The following is a 22,710-nucleotide window of genomic DNA, read 5'->3' on the forward strand; positions in this document are numbered from 1 at the left end:
TAGGAGTTTATCAATGTTTTTTTTTAAAATGCTACTTTTTAACATATACCATTTTAATTTAAATTCAATTAATGTTCTTTTAAAATCTTATGTTTGTCATTTTTTCTTTGCAAATAATCACATATTCTATAGAATATTAAATATAAATATATTATTTGTAGTAAGGAAATAGAACGTATAGGTAAATGTTATATCATGTAATAATGATTGTAATACTTGTGTCCCTTTCAATGTTTCCCTTCCTCAGTTTTAGCATTCCACTAAAATGTATGTGCAATCAAAAAAAGAGAATTAATTAAGGTCAGTGGGAAGGGGCTGGCTTAACAATATAAAGCCTCTAGATACATATATAGAGGTGAAAAATATTGGTAAAAAATAAAGTGCTCTCTTTTACACTTTATATTCAATAAAATATTCTATACTAAATCATAATCTGTTCTGAAATAAACATAATTCATTCTGTTGGGTTGATGATCGTCCCTAACTCATCCATGAAATCATTACAGTGACAGCATGAAAGAGGGAGGGAGGGGCACTCGATGGAGCAATATAGCTTATGTAAGAGTACTGAGTAAATAACATTAGGGAAAACATTCTAACATTCAAGTCTAAAGTACATTTTGATTGGTCATTTAGAGTTGTTTAATGTGCTAAATTGATTTATTGACTTAAGAGACATGTTTTCTCTTTGGTCTATGGCAAGTTGTACCTGTCCATTTGTGGTAGTGTTAGTCTTCAAGTCTTTGACTATAGCAAACTGTTGAACATGTGCTCCAAGTTCAAGTGCATATTTTTAGATGTATTCAAAAGGAGATTTTATTAGTCCTATTTCTCCCCATTTATGCACAAGAAGATATGTGTGGCCCTCCTTACAGTAATGTCTTTCCTTTTCCCAGCTCCCATGATTTTCCAGTCCTCTATCCAAGTCTTCCACAACCTTCACCTGAGTTATGAAGCTGCCAGGAGAGGGTGGGGCATCATAGCAGAGCATGCTCTTTTCCTTTCAGTAAGCCAAGAAATATTCATTAACACTTACTAAGTGTTATGTATTGAGTAACTGCTCCTGATACAAAGAAAGGCAAAGACAAAACAAAGTCTTCAGGAATTTACCAGGAGTAAGATATTATTTGAGAGACATGGGACTGCTTTGCTCCTGAAAACCTTGCTCTATGCTTGGCCATACCCTCTTTAGCACTGGGTACAAAAATATTTAGTTATTTATACTTCTTAAAGCGATTGTCTCTCAAACCATTGTAAGAAAAATATGAAATGTTTTCAGCAACACACTTTTGTAACACTTTCCAATGGTATACTTTCTGATTTCTTGATCCTCGGGGGGCAGGGGACTGTTTTTCCACTTTAATTTGGCTATCACAAGGGTAAAGTTTCAGATTACATATGATATGGGCATTAACTGGAACCTCTGGTTCCAAATCTATCTATGTGGGAAAAGATGAGAGAAAGACAAAACTGCGATGATTTTCCACTGTGCATTTGAGATAGTCAGAAGGATAAAAGAATATAATAGTGTCTTTTATGCACAGAATCAATTCTATCCCACATATTTATAATTCTACATAAGATCAATTTTTTTTCAATAATTGTTTTTCCTTTATTTTAACTTATAGAAAATGGGACTATATTTCTTTAAGAAGAGTCTCATTGCTATGTGTTACATTTTCTACACTTTGTAATATCAATTAGCCATTCTAGTCCCCTGCTTACCTTAATTAATGCCTAGTTTGTTAAAGAAAGAAGTCCCTTCAGCTCCACTCTAGGGTAACAAACAAACCAGCCACAAACTACTGATGATGGATCAGCTTAGGGACTATTCATTAGTTGTGTGGAGGCAGTTTATGGGATAAATTTAGTCTACATAGTATTTAAATTAAAAGCATGGCTGTTCTTTGGTGTTTCCTCGTGTTCTAGTTTAATGTTATTTTGCATTTGTGTCAAGAAATCATCAAAACTGGAACATAGATATTAGAAGCATTCAATTATATGATACTGCATGTGTTGAGGTTTTTTCCCGTACAAAAAGCAATATGTTATATTGATTTTTCTTTTAAAAAGCTGTCTATACAGGCTAAAAGAAATAAAGGGCTGTTGTAATTATCTGCAGCATTCAGAGAGGAGGGAGGGAGCCCTGTTAGTGAAAACAAAAACATTATATTTTGTTGTGATTTATCAAGATTCATTATCTACATTGATCTAATCCACCAGATAATTACTCAGGTTTTCACTTTATTTTGCTTGTTTAAACACAGTCAAAGTTGTATTTCAATTATTATGAAATATCCCTCAAGTAAATATTAGGCAAAAAAAAATTTGCCAACACTTTGTGGTACACATAGTTGGCTGGCATTGTAACAGTTCAATATTTCACTGACTTCAATATTATTATCAACATTTAGTATTATTTTTACTAATTTTTATTTTAAAAAGGAAATTGACTGTCTACAGGGAAAAGCTGATTCTTCAATCCATTGCTCAGTTAGCCCAGTTGTCTGTGTTCTATGACTCACTTTGGTCTCTCTTTGCGGGATCTTCTGGATTGCTCAGTGATACCCATTGGTGTTCTGTTCTGTGTCAATTCAATTAATCATTCATTGAATGCCTACTATGTGTAAGCTATGCTCTGGGCACTAAAAAATAGTTTTTATTTTATCCTAGAGGCAATAAGAAGCTACCAGAAATGTTTGAATAAGAGAAGGACATGATCAGACCTGTGCATTTGGATGATTATTTTTTAGCATCTGTGCAAAGAATAGAACACAGTGAGAAGGGCCTGGGGTCAGGAGTCTATTACAATAAACCAAGAAATGAGATGATAAAAGCTGGAAATACAGTAATGACCATATACGTGGAAAGACAGGAACAGATGTAAGAGATGTTGAAGACATAGAATTGATGACCTGACATCTGATTGGATGGGGAGGGGGCAGGCTTAAAGGAGATAAAAGAATGAAAAGACTCCAAAGTCACTAACCTCTGTGGCAGAAAGAATGATGGTGTCTTTAAAAAAAATGAAGTTTGGAAGAGTATTTAAAGAAGATAATGAGTTCTGTTTTTAAATATTGAATTTGAGATGAGTCCCATAACAAAAGAATGTAGAATCTAGGCATTCAACAGCACAGGAAACACTTTTTTTAGTTCTCAAATTCTGAATTTATAGATATGAGAATGAGAGAGAGAGAGAGAGAGAGAGAGAGAGAGAGAGAGAGAATATCCAATACACTATAGAAAACAAAAATGACGATTTTATATAAAGGTGCAAATTTCACTTCTTACCATTGGCTTTTTTTAAAGTATGTAATATATACTTTCCAAGTAGTCCTCCTTTCTACACTTCCTCAGAACTTCCTTTTATTCTTTTATGTGCATATTTTAAATGTTTCAGTGACTGCTTTTTTGAGGGGGATCATTGTTTCTAACTCTCTCTTCCCTCTAGATTCTTCCACTTCAAACCCAAAACTAAGCAAAAGAAAAATGTCTAAAAAATAAACAATCAAGCAATATAAATCTTTACAGTGGTCATGTCCCCCCAAAATTAGAGAAAGAGACATTTATCCTATATCAACTGCACCACATCCCTGTCAAGAGGTGGGTAAATTTTTTTCCCCCATAGGTCCTCTGCAGATGTGCCTGGTCATTGTATTGATAAAAGGTCTTTTAAAGTTGTTTTTCTTCAAAATGTTGTCGTTGTCTAAATTATTTTCACTTCATTCTGCATCAGTTCATACCACCTAGCATCCTCTGTAATCATCTGCTCTTACAGTGCAATTATTTCATTCCATTTGCAGACCACAAATGATTCAGCCATTTCCAAATTATCTAAGAGGACATCTAAAGCACCCTCTTAGGTATCAGTCCTTTTCTTTTCTATTCCCTCTTTTTAATCTCACTTCAGGATCAGGAAGTTTGGTTGGGCTATGGCTATTCTCTACCAAGTATTATTCTCCCTCTTAAACCCCCTGAGATCAGCAGGGCCACTATTAGAAGCATCATTCAGATTTAGCAGAACTCCTCCTAACCCTCTGTAACTATGGTAACTGTAGGTCCTGTTTCCATTGATATCCAACACCTCCTGTGTGCTAGAAACAGCTGATGTTGAATAAGTGACCCGGGCCACCTCTTGTTTATACTGTTTGTCATCTGAAGCAGACTCATCCTGCTGTCTGTCCAGACACATCCTCTTCACAGCACTTCTACCTTTACTCTCACAGGCTGAAGCCAAGATACTCTGCATCTGCTGCAGTAAGGTGAGGAGGAAAAGGCTGAGAATTAAAAGCTTTCAGTCACTTAGCTTCTACTCCATCTGTCTCATTAACTTTCTTGGAATCTTCTTGCTCATTGTGGTCATCCTCATTTCCTCTGTTCATTGATAGGTCCTCAGCACTTCAGTCTACACTCTCATTCTTGCCAGATTCATAACTTGAGTAGTTGCATGCAGGGGATGCTTTTCCAGACCAAGGGCCTAGATCTTTCAGTGGCCGTGTGCTCAGGTTTTTTTTTTTATTCGTGGCTTTTCTGGGAGTTCAGTGATTCTTAAATAATCTTTTCTTGATCTGTTTTCTAAGTCAGGTTTTTTAAAAAACTTTCAGATACCTTACATTTTCTTCTATTTTTTAAATCATCATATTTTGTTCTAATATTTATTCATCTTAGTTTAATGTACTTGTTAGGGAGTCCTGTACTTGAGTAGTTTTTACTGCTTTCTATTTTCTGTTACTTGTTCTTTCAATTCTTTTCTCCAAAGCTTTTATTTAAACTTATTTTTAACTCTTCCATCTTTTCTTCAAAGAATTCATACAGTTCTGTGAATTGTTTCTCCCTTTGAGTCTTCTTGAAGTTTTTTCTTTTTTATTTGTAATTTTTAAAATTTTAAACTTAAATACAAAATAAGAAAAGAGAAAAAGAAACAAACTTAAACACTAAAACTAAAATAATACAAAATAAGAAAAGAAAAAAACTCATTTCTATGTATATAGCAGAATGTGAGAGAGGATTCAAAAATATACAGCAATAAATTTCCATTTCAAGAAAGCCTATAGAAAAAGTTTTCCTTCAAGAGATCAACAATACATTTTTTAAAGCTGGTCAGCGTCTTTTTGGTACTCATCTCTCCAGGTTTAGTACCTGAATTGTGGCTTTGCACTAGGGGCAGGCTCTCTCCTCTGCCGTGCTTTGGAATGTGGTGATCAGGCCTTGATTTTACACATAGTTTCTTTGGTTCTCTGGAGCCCTCTATAACAATGACTTTATATACTGTGGAAACACCATACACTATTTTGGTGTTTCCAAGGTCCCCATTCTGAAGCTTTCTGACCTCCTTGGGTCATTTGACTTGCTGGATTTCTTAACATTTTTTCTGTCCAGTATAAATTTTAGATTTTTGCTGGAGTACATGGGTGAGTACCAGATGATCTGTCTCCTTTCAGGCAGCCATCTAGGACAGAAGTCTACAGGATATGCTTCTATGCCTCCTCTGGTTCCATTTTGAAATCAAATGTATATAGAAGGCTAATCTACAGTTGTTCTGTAACGACTGGAAATAGTCAAATCTAGGGAAAGGGGACTGGCTTTTCTTCTTCTGTGACCTGTAACTTATGCTCTCTTAAGCTCAAAGGGGAAACAAATACACATAAACACATATACCTATGGCAATATATATTATACATATATATGTATATACCCACATGTATAAGGTATGCATATACATATATTTCTATGTATGTATGGGATTCTTAATGTTCACTGATTTCTAAACATCAACCAAACATACTAAATAGTTGGCTCTTCTTGACCTGTAAGGCTAAATGCCTTCCCAAATCTAAAATCTGCCACACTCAATTTCTGATTACTTTGCTCCCCTTTCCCAATTCTACTGCTATAGCTAAATTCCAATCAGGAATCTACTTGATCACTCCTTTTCTTCCATCACCATATACCTGAGATCACAGGAATTATTTTTTCTAGGTTTTATGTTTAGGAGAAAATAACTGTATAGCAATTCAAAATATTACTAAGGTAATGTAATTAGAAGTATGAATAACAAAAAAACCATTTATATCCTTAACATCTAAGTTATCATATCCAGTTACAAATTCCCAGAACTAGCTCTGTTCATTATGATTCTTACTTTGACCAGTGTATTTACTACCTCGTGAACTGAGAGGAGAAAGGTATCTTCTATATCACAACTTTGAGGAGCCAATTTTGGGATTTCCTCAGCTGGGCTTTCTGGATTAAACTCATTTGCCAGATATAGAATCCCAGGCTCCTCCTCAGACAATAAGAAAAACCTCCTGACAGCATGGTGGGTTTTATGAGATTCATCCATATTACCACAGAACCACTTGTTATTTGATTTTCTTAACTCAAAACAAAAAAAAAACATGGAAGTAGAGATGAACCTAAGTTTTCCCATCACCTCAAAAATCACCAATGAAAACTTGATCTCTAGATTAGGTCCACAAAGGATAATCTCTTACTAAATCTGACTTAAATCTCATTTCCTAGGATTATTTATAAAATATTTCTAAGAATTAGGAAGTTTAATTTGATTCAAAAGAAAATAAAACAAAGATGAATGAAATTATATATATGATATATATGTATATATATATATGTTATACATGTACACACACGCATATATATGCACATACATCTAAAGCACATTATTTTGGGTGAATGCCATGTAGCCATGGAACCATTAATAATGTCATTTTTTTATGTCATAACTAACCAAAGGCATTCTGAACAGATATTAGGTAGATAGACTTGTCCACACAACAAAAGAGGTGAAGGGCTATGAATTTTACAAATCAACCATCAAATCTTTATTAAGCAGTCACTATGTGCTAAGTTCTAAGAACACAAAGAGAAAAAAAGTCCCTGATTTCAAGGGGCTTACCTCGGAGATAGCAGCACAGGGTATTATAACCCTTGGAGGTATGAGTTTTCAAGAACATATTCAAAATCAAATCTCTAATATGGTCTGGAAAGCAAGGAGATGGCAACTCTTTCCAAAAGACTAAGGGTAATACTTCTTGAAACCGCCTAAACCATAATTTGAGTAATTACCTTCTCCCAATCCTCAATTTGGCTTCTGTTTCATTGGGATGTAGTCTGAATTGGATATTATTTGAATCTCAGCTGGAAACTGCTGTTTTGACTAGATGTAATTTCATATTGTATATAGGATATTTGGGTATTTATATCACTTTCACTTCCTGGCTGAAAAAGGCCTGCTACATTGCTGTGTGCTATTAAACAGATGCCAGGTTTTATTCCTGACTTAAATGCGTTTCAATAATGGGTGAAAGTTGAAAAAGTTTGAGAAGGCTTTGGCAAATGTTGAAGATGAATGGCATTGTATTAGTGTGAATATATTATACATTCCCCCAAAGACTGCTACTGGTCCCTTCTCTTACGATCTCATAAATTATATGGCTTAATATTGGCTTTGGAATTTTCCAGATGGATTGGTCCTCTAATGGCACTTCTTACATTCATTTTTTTCCCTTTGGCAAAAGAAAGAAGAGGACAATCTTATTCAGATTGTAACAATGAAGTATCATTCACTCGTTCAAAATGGAAATTGTCATTCCTTTTTTTGGTGGCACCCTAGAGTGTTTCTAAGCATCTCAAGAAATATCATGAAACAAAAATTTCTCAGAAGAGAATTCACTCTAATTCAGCATAATTGACAAAATAAATATTTGGGGTGAAGGCTGTAGCAACCAAAGCTATTTCTGAGGATCACTAGTACAAACATAGCATAACCTAGATTTGAAATTAATTCCTTTTTGTATCTTTATTCTTTCTGTTTTAAATGTAGGAAGTTTTCAAAGGCCATTTTGCTACTTAAAATCTCAGTATCATACTAAATTTTATATTTTAAGGGGATCATTGAGGTTATAGAGAAACAAATTATTTGTCAATTACTTAGGGATGGTGAATAATTTTAGAGGCAGAATACGTAAGAAAGTTGAGAATTTGAATCCTACTTCACTGGCTGTGTGAATCTAGGGATCTCACATGTAACCTTTCTCAGTCTTACTTTCCCCCATATTAAAATGGAGATCACAATAGCACCTCCCTCACAGAGGTTGTGAGAGTCAAATGAGTTTGTGTGTGTGCGTGTGAAAATCTGTATGTATGTATGCATACACACAGAGATATACACACACGTATGTATATGTATACGTGTATGTGTGTGTATGTGTATTGCAAAGGTTAAAATACTACAGAAGTGTTAGCTATTATTTATTATAAATTTTATTTATACTGTCATAGAAGCCAAATGTCAAACAGCCAGTTGGTTTACCTCCCATTTCATATAATTCATGTCTAAAAAAATTTTGGACTCACTCTTATACAGAGGTGGGGAACCTGCAGCCTCTAGGTCATATGTGTTTATTCCAAAATATTTGCATTTACTCTTCAGGTTATTCTTGCTATCTCAAGAAATGGTTTGGATCAATAAGGATTACGGTGATACAGTAGAAGAAAAATATTGACTCTGAGGTCTTTGAACTTTGAACTTGGGTTCAAATCTGCCATAGTTTCCTAATGTTCCTAAACTTCCTGTTCATCATCTGTAAAACAAGGGAGTTGATTTAGATGAGCTCTAAGGTCCCCTTGAGCTCAAAATGTAAGAACCTATCATCTTCAACTCTGTTTGCTCAGTGATTACTGTTTTTAGTATCAATGACACATATTTATGTAAGGATTTAAAATTTAGAAAGTACCTTGCTCATAATGACTGTGCAAAATAGGAAATGTGATAATTATTAACATTGCAATTTTACAGGTGAGGAAAACTATAATTCAGAGAGGTTAACATCCTTCCTAAGGGACAAAGAGCTACAAAATGTCAGATTGAGAATCTGGACTCAGATCTCCTGACTGGTGCCCTTTCTTGTAATCACTGCCCTAATAGCTAGCTTGCTTTTATACAGTGCTTTAAGGTCTGCAGAATGCTTTACGAATATTATCTCATTACATACAGCAACCCTCGGAGGTAGTGCTATTATTATCATCCCTATTTTATATGAGGAAATTGATGCAGATGGAGGTTAAATAACTTTCCCAGGGTCATACAGCAAGGAAATGTCTGAGGCTGGATTTGAATTCAGGTCTTCCTGACTCCAGGTGAGCACTCTATCTATTGTGCCACTGAGAACTGAAAGGGACATCAGTGGCCATCTAGTCCAAGTCCCTCGATTTTGTCATCATTGTTCAGTCATGTCAGACTCTTCATGACTCCATTTAGGGTTTTGTGGAGCTTTTTTGGCAAAGATACTGAAGTGGTTTGCATTTCCTTCTCCAGCTCGTTTTATGGGTGAGGAAACTGATGCAAACAGAGTTAAGTGGCTTGCCCAGGGTCACACAGCTAGAAGTGTCTGAGGCCAGATTTGAACTCACAAAGCTGAATCTTCCTGATTCCAAGCTCAATGCTCTATCCACTACCCTTCCTTTTACAGATAAGAAAACTTAGACCTATAACACAACTCTCTACTATACCACATCGCTACTCCCCTACTTCATATAGCACCTTGTCAGTCACATAGACCCAGTCCAAGATATGCTTGCATTGGAAATGTTCTAAATTTGCATGTCTATCAAGAAAACATGCAAAATTCTGAACAAATGAGGGAGGTTCCAAATTGACTTTTCTTAAATGTTGATATTGGAGGATCTCCATGTAAAGCAGTGACCTAAGAGAAGGTAGTATAGGTGGCACATCAAGGACCCACCAAGAGAAAGGAGCCAGAGATAAAGCTTAAGTGGAAATTGCTGCTCTTTCTTCTGTTAATAGGCTTGTTCCTTGTTCCAATTCTTATCCTCTCAGAATTATTCATATGAGAAGAAGGGGAATGCTCCCAAAAAGTGAGTGTTTTGCTGTTTGCAAGGCAAATGGAAATGTAAGGAGTACCCATGCCAGCAAATCTCACATTTGGTACATCCACTCACTGGAAAAGTAGCAGTGAGCTGGTTTACAATAATCTAAAGCATCCTATTTGCGTCATCAACATATCACGACCTCTTTTAAACTGAAATTATTCTTGGTTGAGCAGCCTACACAAGTGAAAGTGTTGAAAGACAATACATACAATAAATATAACCTCATCACCAATACTGTCTATTTTAGGGCTTAATATTGTGTTTTGTTTTTAATAAAACTTGGTCAAGACAACAGGGCATTAGAGCCTGAGAATTCTTTCACTTTTAGAAATTTGTTATTGGCATGCTTATTACACTTTTCCCACCTCAGATAATTAATTTTGTGTACATTTGCTACCCTTACAAGGATTTCAGCTAGTGCTTCTTTAGACGGAGCCAGAGGAGGCTGTTATGACTCACAGTACAATCCAGCAGGAGGCTGCCCAACCTTTAATGTGAGATAATAATTAGGGGCTGTTATTACAAATAACTTAAGTACACAAATAGACAAGTACATTTCCTAACTTTCCACAAGGTAGAAAATTTCCTTCACTTCTTTACAAAAGAATTATGGGGTTAATATTATGAGTTGTTAGATTTAATTTCAGCCCATATTTTCCCAGACCCCAATGCACTGTGAGGTATCCATTTAACCAGTGAGAAAAGGATTCCCACACACAATTCCTACTTATTGGAACTTTTTAAAAGTTTAATTTTCATTTCAACTAAGCAGGAATTGCTGTGACAAATGACTCTCTATCTTAGCAACAAAGAGAAATGAATAGCAGCATAGTTGAGTGAATTAGCTCTAACGCTCTGATTCTGGATTATAAGGAATATGCAAATATAGCCCAGGTAACAAGATGTCCATTAAGTGCGAGAAGTGCTATGGGAACAAGTCCACCAAAATGAGCATTCATTTCAACCAGTCACATATATACATTAATGTTTAACCTAATGATTAATAGAACACAGAATCTACTGCTAGAAAGATACTTAAGGGCTATCTCATCCAACCTTTCCTTTTTTTAGACAAGGGAAGCAGAAAGGGAAAGAGAGGTTCCCAATATTGCATAGGTAGCAAGTGGCAGAAGAGTGATTTGAACCCTCTAGATTCTAAATCCAGCGTTCTTTCCTGGTACCATATTGGCTTCCTCCTATATCAATGTAATGATACTGTTCTATAAAGACATCCAGAGAGACAATAGATAGAATTATCACTTATTCAAAAAATAAAAGATATACTTCTTATCCTATTACATCCTGAAGACTGTAATATCTTCCTCTTATATTATACCCATTAATAGGAATGTGTAGTAGACATTTACACTGGAGGGAAGGACAGGCCAAACAGAATTCATAACTTCTGACTTTAAAATACACTTATAAATCAGTCAACTATTCCTTCCTCCCCCACCTCCATCAATCTTTTGGTAGAAAAGGAACATTCTTCAAGCCCAAAGGGAAGCTCATCTGTTTCTGACTGTCCTCTCACACTCCCTCCTTCATCTACACTCCATCCCAAATAGACTTTACATTTTGAACCGGATGTTAGAATGTGTTTTATAGGCATAATGGAAACAGAAAAGAGTTTTATAGATGTAGTTACAGAATCTATCTAACCTTTTCTCTTCCCATTGTAGAACTCCTTGGTGCTCTGAATTTCAAAAATTTCAATTAAGCACTAGAAACGGTATGTGTATGTATATGTGTGTGTCTGTGTGTGTCTGTGTGTGTTTGTGTATGTGTCTGTCTCTCAGAGAGACAGAGACAGAGAGACACCCAGAGGATCTGAAGGTAGAGATAGAGGCAGAGATATAAAATAGGGAAAGGCAAAGATATTCCCTTCCCCTACACACACACACACACACACACACACACACACACACACACACACTTTTTCATCAGAGAATCAGGCTTGTGGATTTATAAAGCCAAAGTAATGTTACCTAGGGCTTTGAAATTGTAATTTTCCCCACATTAGTACCCTTTCATACTGTATAGAATGTGGGTACATCAGAATAGACTTTCCAGTTTGGCTTTTGATGTAAGGGAAACACAAGAGTGGAGCATTCTAGCCCCAGCAATGGACAATCTCCCAACTCCTTTTTTCTTCAAAGATGTTCTTTAAAGCCTCTTTTGCAGCTGAAGCCTTGTCCAATATTTTACAATTAATGATTTGGCAGTGTTAGCTCCAATATTTGTTAGCCAACAGTGGGCTGGAGTGGAGTTGGCATACAGATCTTCAGAGGTTTGGAGATTTCAGTTAAAAAGGCTCCCTCTTTTACCTTGTACTACTCAAACACTGACGCTTTACCTCCCTGAAATATTTAAACAAGTCGGCCCAACCAAAATGAAACAGAGTACGAGGGAAATGAAAGCATTTTTTTCACATGGTGAAGACATCCAATTTAGTAATTTGTTCATCAGAGAAATATCCAGGATCGAAGGAATGGAGAGATTTTAAAACCTTGTACTCTGCTGGGGGCAAGGACCCATTTCTTAGCTCTATTCAATTTCAAATCTCACCAGGCATTTAAATGTGAAAGTTTAAGAATCCTAGGGGGAAAAGAAAGCTCTATCCAGGTCAACTATGCCATGGTCAGGTCCTCCCATTGCCAAGACACAGCTTCAGTCAAATATAGGATACCATCAAATCACAGAGAAGAGAGATTTGTTATACAGGTTGACAGGACAAAATATAAAGCACATATTGCCTACAAGATGCTAACACACCAATTGATGTTCCTGTCATCTGACATTATTTGCCCTTTTCCTCTCTTTCAGTTTAGATGGTCATCTCTCCCTGTTTGTGTGTGAATACTTGGTGAGGGATATAAAGCATGCTTTTGTTTTCATTGGAAGTACAATATTTGGGAAAGATGTCTAGAGATGGAATCCTGACTTGGGTTCAAATCCCACCTGTGACTCATTTTTTTCTGTTGATGCGAACGAAAGATCATGTAAACTCCTTGAGACTCCAATTAATCATCTGTGAAATGGGCATAATAAGATCTAATCTCCCTACTTCACAAGCTTGCTGTAAGAAAGAGTTTATAATATTAGTTGCTATTTTATTATTGCTATTATTTTGGTGTCATGTACCCATGGACACTAAGAGCAATCTTTTTTTTTCTCTTTTGTGCTTTATGGCATCATGTGGGAATTAGGTTGGGGGTCAGCCTGCTTTTATAAAGGATAGTCCATGCCTTCAGGGAAGAATAGTGAGCATCCAGGAGGTGCTTAATTTCTCACTGCAGAGGGAGATGCCATATCGGCTGAGGCACATCTTCAGTCTCAAACTGATCAATTATTCAAGAAGCATTCAGTAAGCACCTACTAAATGCCAGACACTGTGCTAGGTACTGGAGATAAAGAGACAAAAGTGAAACAGTCCTGCTTTCAAGGAACTTCCATTCTAATGAGGAAATACATCATGTATGGATATTGGTATATGTTGGTTGAATACAAAGTAGATACAAGAAAGCCACAGAGGAGGGGGGTAGCAGATACCGGGGATGGGGAAAGGCAAGCTAGTTTAAAGAAAATGATATTTGACCTGAGTCTTAAACAAAACTAGAAACTTTTTGAGGTTCAAGTAAGGAGCAAGAGCATTCCAGGCATTGGTGGCAGCCAATGTAAAGGCTTAGGGATAAAAAATGGAGTATTATATAGGAGGAACAGTTGGAAGTCTGGTACAGCTAGATAGTAGTATAGCATAGTGTGGAGGAGAGTAATGTATAAGAAAGCTGGAAACGTAGATTGAGGCCAGGGTGTGAAGAACTTAAATAAATGAAATGTTCACATTTGTTTCACAGAGGTAAGAGAGAGCCATTGGAATTTATTAAGTTGGGGTGAGGGGGGGTGATAAGGTCAAACCTGAATGTTAGGAAAATCACTTTAGTAATCGCTTAGAAGACAGATTAGAGAGGGAAGAGAATTGAACTGAAGGTACTTGTGATAGTTCAGGTGGGAGGAGATGAGAACCTGAACTAGGATGATGTCTTAGTAAGGGAAGAGAAGGGAACATGTACCCGAGTTGTTTGGGAGATAGAAACAAGATTCGGCAACTGATTGACATATGACACCGAGGTCACAAATAAGTAGAGGTGAGAAGGGAGCACATTCGAAGCATGAGTGATAGACTGTATGAAAACAAAGTTGGAGCATTGAGAGTTAAGAGTGAGTAAGAGTAAGAAAGCTAGTTTGACTGTGAGTTTCTGAAAGGGAGTTATATTTAATAAGTCTGAAAAGGGAGGTCGTGAGGGCTTTAAATTAGAAACACAAAGGTTTATATTGAATGCAAGAGGTAATAGGAAGCTGCTGGAGTTTACTGAGTAGAGGAATGAAATGATCAGATCTGTAGTATACCTGATCACTTTGGAAAGTCACTTTGGTATCTGGGTGCAGGATAGAATGAAATTGGGGGAGATGAGGTAGGGGAATGACTTAGGAAGTTATTGCAATAGATCTAGGGTCATTTGTTTGGCCTGAAAGAATATTCCTGAGCATTATGACAAGGAGTATCCACTGTTATAATTGTCCTCCCTCCTTTCTTCCCCTAAGAACTTGCAACACATTTACTTTTATCCTTATTGGGAGAGAATCAGAAGAGCAGAGTTCAGAAGCTAATAAGGACTGTTTTGCTTTCTGGCTCTGTCTCCAGCACAGATAATTTCATTGGTAGTTCATTTTGGGTTACATTTCTGGGGAGCTTTTCTCCTTTGGGGAATATGTGGAAGCAAGGCAACCAGCTAAGAAGAACGTTACTTCATTGCTCTAATAGTTCCTCCATAGCCCCTTTTTAAGATTACTGACTTAAGTCCACAGAACATTCTCTTACCAAGCCATAGAAACCTCTTCATTCTGGAAGCTCACCCCACCCTTCCACTACTTCTCACATTAGAAGTGTTTTTCACCATTAACGTCTCACCCTCTGGTTGTCTGGTTCCTCCCAGAACCTCCATTTAAGAGGTGGGGATGAGGACAACCATGTCTTCATTCCTCTCCAGGCTCAATTGCTGACTTACCTTCACAGAACTTTCTCTACCATATCCAAGTGCTGGGTGCCTTCACCCTCCACATCCTCCATTCATTTTTTAATATCTTATCTTCTCCCACTAGAATGTGAGCTCCTTAAGTTCAGGGACTCTCTTTCTATTTGTGTTTATATTCTCAGTGCTTAGCTAGGTGGCTGGCACACAGTAAGTGCTAAATAAATGCTTGTTGACTTGATAATAAACAAAGAAAGGCACATGGAGAAGCCGTGTAGGATGGACCCACAAAAGACACAAATGATGTAAGTGCAGGCATTCACAGATTTGTGGGTTTGAGTGTTATTAGTTCTTTTTGAAGGTGTCATTATCAAGTGGGCTGGAAAGCAAAGATACCTCAGACCAGACCAATGGTGACCTGATCTGAGGTGGTTCAGAAAGACATGAATCAGTCCCAAGATTGCAGGATTCTGACTATTCTTTTGGCTCCAGATTTTATTTTTTTATGATGTAAACTTGTCCTCCCTAATGAAGAAACGGAAAATCACCTGACTGACCTTTTAAACTCTTCCTTTATTTCTGCCCATTGCCTGGATAACTACTTCCAAATCTTGAAAGCCCTAAAATAACCTTATCTTTCTCTGCTTCTTCTCTCCCAGCGTCGTTCAAATACTGTCCTCCCAAACCCTGACACTTTTCCAAGTCGTCTTCTTCTTCAGGTACCAATTATTCCCACCAATCTGTTCCTCACAGCATCTCTAAAATCTGTTCTTTTCTCTTTATCTCCACAACTAAATCAAGTTACTTCAGTAACTCTGTCTTCCTTCCTTTTTGGCATGTCCCTTTCTCACCTCCTTTCTTTCTATCTGCTCAATATGCTACAACCAAATGCATCTTTGAGTCCTGTGATCTTGTCACTCCTTCCTTAGTTCCCTCATCAAGTGTATGCCAACTTATTTCATGAAAACAACCTTCTCAGTATCACATTCAAGTCTCTGTATCACAATTCTTACATCACCTGCCTCTTCTTAGGTTTCTTTCTTTCTTTATCTCTCTGCCTATTTAAGTCACACCTCAGTGACCCCTTGAATCAGAGCTTCTTAACCTGGAGTCCATGCCCTCCTGCCACTCCTTCCTACAGTGAATTTATGGATAGATTAAAAAGAATCTCTAAAACTTTTATAAGGAAAAAAGACCTCTTTATTTTCTCTAACCACTAACTGAAATTTAGCAATTTCTTAAATATTTAAAAACATAATTCTGAGAAGGGATCCTGACTGCCAAAGAGTCCATGACAAAAGCAAAAACACCAAAAAGTAAACAAACAAACAAAAAAACCTTCTCAGTCACTTTTATTCCCCTCTATTATGAGACTTGCAAAATGAGAAAGGGAAAAAAAAGAACAAACAGCTTAACCTTTGGAGGGTTTTTTTGTTCTGTTTTGTTTTTTAAGTACCTTTGGAAATTTATATTTTCATGTTGTTTCTGAAGCATAGGAGAGAATAAAATATTATTGAAGAGATTGCCCATTGTACATTTTTGATAGTTGGAAGAGATACTTAAAGCAGGGAGAGGAGTTGGTGCTATAAAAAGGAGTGGGAAGCTATCCCAAGAGCCAAAGTCAGCCCAGTAATGGGAGTGTGCAAAGCCTGCAAAGCATTCTGGGTAGCAAGATCCACATTCTTTTCCTCCAGCTTCTGACACCTCCAGCTTCCTTGCTTCTTCTTATCTGCATATGGAAAGTGATTGTGGAAACTTGCACACGTAAGAGTATTGTCACTATTCAGGAAATTAATAATGCTGGTAGATTTATGGAAAAACCCAGTCCCGTATCTTTTTTCAAGAACCAGTTCTAACAACATCATCCTGATTATCCACTTCAGGGAAGTCCTTGCCAGGGTGGATTTTCATGCCTTTCCAAACTGAAATAAAGCACCACAATTGATTTTGTTTTTCTGATTCTAACTTTCTAGGTTTTCTAAAATGATTTGAAAGCAAATTGTTATTTCCTCTTCTTCATCTTCTTTGTTCTATTAAATTCAATTGATCTGCCTTTAAGAAACAGAGAAAATAAGTGATTATATAAATTTCTAGGGACGGAGGAAAGCAATAGGAGCTAGGCACAAATAAAGTGTGTGCGTATTAGGCACATGTAGACAATGACCATTTGAGTCCATTCCTTTTAAGACACACTGGGAATACAACAAAATGGAGGGTATGAAGAGACTCACCACCCCACCCCCATCTCACCATCTGAAGCCTGGAGTACTCTGAAGCTCCTTCTAAGGGGAAAGAAATGTTTCCCAAAGCCTCCAGCGAATGTTAACATGCCAATGTGTGTTCATGACACTCTGAATTACAGCCCTGAGGCAGCAAGGAGCCCTTGTGATTGAATCCTGACACAAGAAAGGAAGAGGGACTTTGTACATGCTCAGCTGGCATGGGCGCTTCAGCTTTAAACCACATTTGAGCAGTGCACTAAGCTTTTAATTTATATGGAAAAAAGTCTCAGCCATGAAGCAATTTAATTATTTCAAGGTAAGGAGCGAACAGCTCAACTTCCAGCAGAAGCAGGATCTCCCCCCTACCCTTTCCCTGGCCCTCAAGCTGCAGATCCCTTAACCTGAGAAAAGAAGGATCCTTCTTCATCACACATACTCCCCTCCCCACCCCGCCAAAAAAGAGAACAGAACAAAAAAGTAGGAGGGAAGAGAAGGAAACATTTTCTATTTGAACTGGGTTATTTTAAGAAACAACAAGCATTTGTAAAATATTAGAAGACAGAAAATGATGGAAAAAATTAAAACTGCATATACATATATACATGCTTTAAAAATCTAATTTGGGGTCACAGCTGTAATTGCTAAGGCTCTGGATTGTGTGTCATGCTGGAATAATGTCATGTTAGTGAGGGGAATGCATTCAGCTTTACTTTATGCCTCATTGCACCCTAAGTGTGATGCTATTTCAATACAACACCTACCACTTTTAGGTCTTTATGCTTAAGTATGTCTTGCTGGATGAAATCAAGCTACAAATTGGATGAAATTTGGTCCTCCTGGTACATACTACTGTTAGAGACCTCTAAAACCAATTGTTTCCTAAGTTTGTCTCCTTGAATTCAAAATTTAAATTGTCATTACTCCTTGCACTGAAAAATAAACACAAAAGCTCACCTTGCCACTGGATGAGAAACAATTTCTTGCCTGGAAAATAATTCAATAAAACGAAATGTTATTCTGCAGTTAAGCCTGACTCAGAACAATTTCTACTGCCTGTGGAGAAAACTTTGAGCGCTAGAAAGAAGGCTACGAAATGTCCACTGCTTAGGTTTAATTGGCCCTTCACATTCCCAGTCTCATCCAAAACATGCCATACAAGTGAACTACCCAGTGGTCAGATGGCTTCTTATCTCCATGTAGTAGCTATACCATCTGTGTTTGGGTCTAAAGAAAATCTTACTTAATCACAATGTCATTTTTCCTGGACATTAAAATATTTTTGCAAAGTTCAAAATCTTATATCAAAGGGTACGAAAATTTGTTTACAAAACGATTACAAACCATCAATAATTATATAAAAGATGACTCCAAATCACATAATGAAAGAAACAGAAATTAAATCAACTCTGAGGTCTCTTTTTTTACAGAACAAATTGGTAAAGGTAATAAAAGAGAGAAATGATGTTAGTTCACATATTAGAGTCATAGCTCATAAGCAAGAAGGGACTATGGGAATCATGTAGCTCAATGTCCTCATTTTACAAATGAGGAAACAGGCCTAAAAAGGTTGGATGACTTACCCAGATTACACAGGTAGTATCTGGAAGAAACTTATTCAAACTCAATTCTCTTGACTCCAAGGTTACCATTCTTTCCATTCTATATTCTCCAATCATTCTGAAAAAAAACAATTTACAATTACACTTCCAAAAAATCACTAATCTTTTTGCACCCAGCAATGAGACCAAGCCAAACTCTAGCCAATACAAAATGTAAAAACTGTGTTACAAAAAGCAATTATTAATATGTTTCTTTTTTGTGAGAACTGTAAGTGAAATCTCCCCAAGCCTTTTCATTATAGGAAGCAATACACTCTTTTAAAAGCCAGCTTTTTGACTGCCAAAATTTTTGGGGACACTTTCTAATGAAAATAAGTTGTTAAAAAAGTCTGAAGTTCTTGTTACAGGGAAGATTTTTAGTTAGGCCAAATGAATGCTATTTTTTAAAGGAGGAAAAGCAAAACAAAGAACAATGTCTTAGCACCAATGAGTGGGTATTTTAGTAATTTAACCCACAACCATGGTATTAGTAGCCATAATCAAACTGAATAACTACCTGGAGAAAGGAAAACAGAAGACAGATATCACATTTTCGTGATATTCCTAATGGACCCCTTCAACAATGAAGGACAAACAACAATAACTTATGAAAGAATTTGATATCATTATTAGAGGTAATTAATGCTTCTGATAAAAAAATTGTCACATAAAATCTAAAATATTCAACAGTGATATAAAAATTTTGGTCAAATATTTTTATTCAATCTTATTTTTCAAAACCATGTACCATAAAAAATAAACTAAAATGACAACTTGGTAACCCCTCTGAAGATAGTATAGTTCCTTTTGAACAAAAAGTCTGGTCAGAAAAAGTACAAAGCAAAACCTGTTCAAGGAAATCTTCAAAAAGATTCATTATATTCTCTATGGTTTGAAGACACCTACACTGTTATTTCAAGTTCACAAGCAATAGTTTAAAAAGGACATTAACAAAATGGAACAAACACAGCTAAAATAAGACAACCAGAGTGGTGAGGGAACAGGAAAGTATATCATATGAACAAAAGATGATTAGTCTGAAGAAAAGGTTAAGAAGGCTGTCAGTCAGTCAACAAACACATATTAAGCACTTCCCATGTGTCCACATTGTGCTAAAAGCTGGGGGTTGGAGAAAGTCGAAAGCCATTCTTTCTCCCTGCAAGAAGCTCGTAGTCTAAAAGAGGGAATGGTAATGCAAACAGTTATATACAAACAAGCTAAGTACAGGATAAATAGGAAATAATCATCAGAGGTAAGCCAAGATAATAAAGAAGAACTGGGAAGAGCTTCCAATAGAAGGTGTAGATATTCAAGGCAATGACCTAGGCACTAAGGATACAAAGATGGAAATTGATATGAATAGCTGACCTTGAGAGAATCTATTTGATAAAGAGGGAAATGGCACATTTACCATTAGCAATGTGATACAATGGGAAACATTGACAGGTTTGGATTCAATTTCTTCTGTACCTTATTACTTAGGTTACCTTGGATAAATTATCTAACCTCTCTGTGCTTCTGTTTCCTCATCAATAAACTGGCAAGGTCTTACAAGTTCCTTTCAGCTCCAAATCTATGTTCCTATGCTCTAACAACAATAACAGCTAATACTTATATAGCATTTGCTTTGCGCCAGACACTGTACTAAGAATTTTATAATTATTATTTCATTTGATCCCACAACAATCCTGGGAGGCAGGTCTTATTATCCCCTTTTCACAGATGGAAAAACTGAGACAAACAGAGGTTAAGTGATTGACTTGCCTGAAGTCAGCCAGCAGGTCTCTGAGGCTGACTCAAGACACTGGTGCTCTATCTACTATACTGCCTAGTTTCTTAGAAAGTGATAGAGAAAAAATGAGATGAAAATGAGAAATGAGCAGAAACAATAGAACATTGTATACAGTAATGGTAATATTGTTTTAATAAAACTTTGAGTGAATAAATCATTTTGACTATTATAAATACCCAAATTAACTACAAAGAACATATGAAGGAAGACACTACCTGCATCCAAAATAAGAATGGATAAATAGAAGCGTGTATAGAATGAATTTACATGTGCGTTTGTATGCATATATGAATGTATATAGATACATACACATATATACATATTTGTGTCTAATGGTAGTCATCTCCAGGGCACGAAGAGGGGAGGAAGAAGAAAAGGGGAATAAGAAATTTATGTGATAACTTTATTATATATTTAAAAGGAATAGCGAGCTGTACATAATAAATCTGCAGTTTCACATGCAATCATCTTTTTTATTATACTATGTTATAGAAATGCTTGTTTTATTCCATAAACTAAAAATAAAATAAACAATATTTTTAAATAAATTTAAAATACTTTTTACTTTAAAATTGTTTTTTATTTAAAATAACATTTTTTAAAGCACTGTGGGAAAATTGGAGGAAAGAGAGATAAATGTGAGGAGTTCAGGAAAGACTACATGGAAAAGGTGGCACCAGAACTAAGCCTTGGGGGAAGAGAGGATTTCGACAGGCCTAGATGAATACTTCCTAGCAATAGGGAACAGCCTGGAAGAATACATGATAGAGATGAGAAATTTCAAGATAAGACAGGGAAATAGTTAGTAGTTGAGTTTGGATGGAGCCTAAAAGGCCCCCAAAGATGGGGTATGAAATTAGACAGGAGAGGTTAATTGGAGCCCAGTTGTAGAAGGCATACACACAATGACTGTTTTCAAATATTTGGAGAACTGTCATGTAAAAGATGAAGAAAATTTATTCTGGGTGTTCTAGAACAGTGGTTTCCTATTTTTTTTTAACATATGTCTCTAGAAGTAAAAAAAAAAATTGAACATGCACACCCAATAGATGTATATTTACTTATAAATTATATACTACATCACTGAACTAATAATAATGTACATTAACAAATGTGAGCAAAATAGAAATTAAGATATCATAACAAAGATGAAATCATATTTGATCCTAGAGTTAATAGGCAGTCACTGAAATTTATAGAGTAGGAGAGTGACTTTCACTATTGTTTGGAGGATAGAGAGAGGGAAGAACCTGGCAGAGAGACCAAGTGCTAATCCTGGTGAGAAGTAATGATTGCCTGATTCAGGGTGGCCCTTGTATAAGGCAAAGAAGAGCATAGATAACAAGATACCGGGCATAAAGAAGTTACGATATTTAGTAACTGATTGGATATATGGCGTGAATGAAAGGGAAGAGTCAAGGATGATGCCACATTGTGAACCTGGGCGAATGGAAGTATTTTTTGAAAGAAAGAAGGAAGTTTGAAGAATAGTGAGTTTGTGGAGAAGGCTAATATAATGAGATATTCATTCCAGATCACAGCCTCCAAATGCCTGCTCAGTTTGTGAACAGCACACTGTCTCACAAAAAGCAAAAGGAGGAAGGGAAGGAACCTCTTAGTGACCACTGCCTCAAAGCACAGAGCCTACAGAAGGGTTATTGACTCAGTCCTAAGAAGATCTATGCATCAGAGTGTGAGAATTCCTGAAGGATGAAATTTTGTTTGCGCAGCTGCTGGAATGGGTGCCTGCGAGCAGTACATTTAGAACTGTCTTTAAGGTCTGACCCCAAGTAAGAAAGGGTAAAGAATCGGGAGCTTGCACAGAGAGATCACTAATCAGAGTGGGAGAGTTTGAGCCATAAAAGGGTAAAACAGGTGGCATGGTTGTGTTGAAGACAAACCTCAGGAGTTGTTAGGAAGAGGGTACCAAGAATTTAGTGGAGTTAAATTGTCCTAGCTCTCGGGAGCCGATTGTTAAACTTTTAATGAAAGCATTTATACCATGTTAGCAAACACTACAAATCAGAGCTTGATTTACTGTTCTGTTGTTTATCTAGACTTAAGAAACTAATAGAAAAAATGTTAAAAATGTAGATTAAAGGTAGCAGCACATTGTGCATGCCTTTCTTGTTGGTGATGGTGGTCTTTCTTTT

The 22,710-nt window shown here is 36.4% G+C and overlaps 1 pseudogene; it reads right to left on the reverse strand.

Annotated features, from left to right (window-relative positions):
- Positions 1 to 3,943: 3,943 nt before the first annotated feature.
- LOC118839881 overlaps positions 3,944 to 22,710 on the reverse strand; it is a 55,409-nt pseudogene continuing 36,642 nt past the window's right edge.

This window comes from Trichosurus vulpecula, chromosome 1, assembly GCF_011100635.1.
Source record: "Trichosurus vulpecula isolate mTriVul1 chromosome 1, mTriVul1.pri, whole genome shotgun sequence".
Taxonomy (NCBI): domain Eukaryota; kingdom Metazoa; phylum Chordata; class Mammalia; order Diprotodontia; family Phalangeridae; genus Trichosurus; species Trichosurus vulpecula.